This window comes from Balaenoptera acutorostrata, chromosome 13, assembly GCF_949987535.1.
Source record: "Balaenoptera acutorostrata chromosome 13, mBalAcu1.1, whole genome shotgun sequence".
NCBI classification, from domain to species: domain Eukaryota; kingdom Metazoa; phylum Chordata; class Mammalia; order Artiodactyla; family Balaenopteridae; genus Balaenoptera; species Balaenoptera acutorostrata.
Genome location: NC_080076.1, coordinates 20,017,674 through 20,020,924, shown reverse-complemented (window position 1 = coordinate 20,020,924; position 3,251 = coordinate 20,017,674). Strand labels below are relative to the sequence as shown.

Genomic DNA, 3,251 nt, shown 5'->3' with positions numbered 1-3,251 from the left:
ATTAAAACTAAAAGTTAAACACACGACCTATTTACTTAGCACCTCCAGAGGCTTTTTGAAATCCGTGCTTCCTGGTCCCGATTAGATCGCTCTGCTTTAGGTGCTCACCGCAGCCTCTGCCCTTCCAGGTCACAGGCAGTGTTGGCAAAGGGCCACTGGAAGAAGTGTGCAGAGTCTGTTTTTGACAGCGTCTCCTAGTTCCTTGCAGCACTTCTATCCTTTACATTTCTATCTGTGTCACAGTCACACCAACTGTTGTTCCCTGGATCTTTTAATCCCCTCCCACTCTAAGATTTCAGGTGGTAAAGGCTGAAATTGCTACTCTTTCCAAGACAACTTGAATTTTAATGCAATATCTTAAAGACCTAACAACCATCATTATCATCTGCATCTGTCAGGATACCTCGGTTATATTACACTGACAAACAACCCCCTAATCTCAGGGGTTTACAGCCTTGAAGGGTTATAACCACTCCCACCGGATGTCCAGCGTGAATCAGTGGCGGAAAGGAAAACCTGCTGATTGAGGTGAACTGCAGGGGGGAACCCAGCTGGCAGCAACTAGAATCTGACCCGTGAATGTGGCAGAGGGAAAGGGTGTGGCAAAGCGCAGACTGGCCCACCAGGCTCTGTCCGGAAGTGACAGTGACATGGCTTTCCTTCCCATGTCATTGGCCAAAACTGCTAACGTGGCCACGCCTGACCTCAGCGGAACACTGGAGTTTCGTCACGCCCCAGGGAGAAGAAATGGCTATTGCTGAACCGTGATGTCATCTTAGCCCATCAACCAAAGGACAGACCACCAATCTAGAATTTCAAACTCCGTGGTGGATAATGAAACAACCTCTGAGTGCACCTGCTGGGTGGGTCCGGGGTGGAGGGGGCTTCCCTGGCGGAGGCTGCTTCTTGATGGTCCTCAAGCACAGTCATGGGGACTGTCCCCCAGGGGAAAAAGGAAACTGACTTGGATGGCGTGCCACCAGAGGGCTGGCAACTGTGCCAGAACTTCTCCATTCATATCCTCACCTAATCCTCCTCTCAGCTGGAGAGAAAGGAACTAACCTTCTACAGACAGAAAAAGCCAAGGCCCAAAGCAATTTGAAACTTGCTCCTAGGGACACGGGATGTGGTAGAACTGGGATTCTGACTTCACGGGCGCCCACAACGCTAGATCTGCTATCAGAGAGATACAGGCTGGAGGAAAGACAGCTCTCTCTCACGTGGCAAAGCAAAGCAGTGACTCCTCCACGGAGCCCAGTGTTTCTGGGACAGAATCAGCCTCTAGTAGTGGGACCGGAATCACCCTCAGGCCTGTGCGATCACTGCTGTCAAAGTGAAACTGTTTCCCCCACTATGGTTACACATATTCAGGATTTTAATCAAAGGAGCAGTTCTTCAAATAAATGTAGGGAAAACTGTATTATTTTTATTTAATGAATATCAAATTTTTTTTCCAAATTATCTTTTATTTAGACAAAAAGGGCATATTTAGCAAAAGACGCACTGAGAAAAGAGTCGCCATGGCCCAGGAGACAGGGCTGGGAGGCGACAGGCCTTCGGAGGCCCTGCTGGGGAGAAGGGGTCTGGGAAAAGCGGTGAGAAATCCTGGGTAAGTGCTGAGTGGCGGGGGCCCCAGAAAGGGGAAAGCTCCAGTTGGATCAACACTCTTGGCAGGTCGTGGGTGGGATTCGCAGTGACCTCGCTGCTAACTCCTTTGGGGGTTTCCAGTTAGTGCTGCCGACTGTAGTGAGAGCCGCCCACTGGTTCCTGGAGAGCACCCACCAAGGGACACAGGACAGGAAGCCCAGGATGGGAAGTGCAACGCGGGGTGAAGGCCAGGGAGAAGCAGGTGCTCTGCAGGGGCCCGGAAAGGTCCAGATGCTGAGGCAGAGTCGAGTCCTGTTGCGTGCGGGCGTGCTGCTCTGTCTCTGCCAGGCACTCTCTGCCTAGGGCCCGGGCATGGACGATGCGTCTCTTCAGGTGCTCCATGGCGCTCGTGCTGCCAGCATAGGTCGGACGGGCCGGATCTCTTTGCCCAGCTCCTTTATGACTGACAGCAGGCCGGTGTAAGTGCTCTGGGAGCCCTGGGCGCCAGGTGGTTTCACTGCCTGCACATAGCCCATGGAGGGCGGTCCACAGTCGTTAAACAGTGGTCTGAAAGGGGCAGCGGCTCTGGCACCGAGACGGCGATGGGACACTTCCGGCTGTAAGGACCGGGGTGCCGGGCCCAGGGGTGCTGCTGGGGGCGGGGGCGATGGGTTTGTAGGACATCCTCAACTCCTGGGTGCCGCAGAAATCTAGAGTGTCCCTAGATGAATGAAATAAATAAACTAGTTTAATGAAACGAAAAAACTCCAGCATTTTAGTAAAGAATACTTCATATCTTCTTTGCAGGAAGCTCTCTGGTTTGCATCATTAATGGTGTATGGAAAGAAAATCTCTGGCTACATTTCAACTTCTAAACCATTGAACAATAAGCACCGATAATGCACATCAGAAGGTATCACTGGTGGAGAAATTAAGAGGGAAAAACATCCGGGAAGCAGGAGAACAGAAAGCCTCCTGCAAAGTGGGTAACAAGCAGGTAACTTTTGTCAACACTGGCTCCAAAAGTGCTTACCTCACTCAGAAAGGGCACCAGAGCCCTCGATGCAAACACATCATGAAATTATGTCGATGCGACGCTGCACTCAGCAGCTCTATCAGCAGGGCTCCAGCTGACTTCAAACGCCTCCCAAGAACACCATGAACTAATAACCACGAGTGCTGTCCAGGGTCAACCCTGAAACACCCCAGGACACAAACACTCAAAGCCCAAGAAGGATGTGATCTTTCAAAGAGTTTTGCAGAGGTCCAAGCCCTTCTAAGTGAATGCACGCCATAGGGGCTAGATATTGGTTGTCCTGTAATCCCCAAACTGTCACGATTATAAAACAGGCAGTCTCCAAGAAATTCGTTGGCATTTATTATCAAACCCATTAGAGGTACTTTGGGAAAAGAAGAGATCTCACAAGCTGAGGACAAATGCCACGATAATATAGCATGGGGGTATCAGCAAACAACCATTTGTTTTCCTTCCAATCCCCGGGAGTGACTTGGGTTAAAATAATATAAACTTGGAGGCACTCATGTATATGGAACTAGCATAAATTAATCCCTAGGCCAACTGCCTGTAATATAGTCACTTGCTGTCTAAATTCTATTGAAATGATAAAAGCCAGCCTAACTTTAATTACTAGGGTATCTTTCTG

At 50.0% G+C, this 3,251-nt stretch overlaps 1 pseudogene; it reads right to left on the bottom strand.

The window, feature by feature from the left end:
• Positions 1–1,728: 1,728 nt before the first annotated feature.
• Positions 1,729–2,271, bottom strand: LOC103007338 (cyclin-dependent kinase 2-associated protein 2-like; annotated as a pseudogene).
• Between the last annotated feature and the right edge of the window lie 980 nt (positions 2,272–3,251).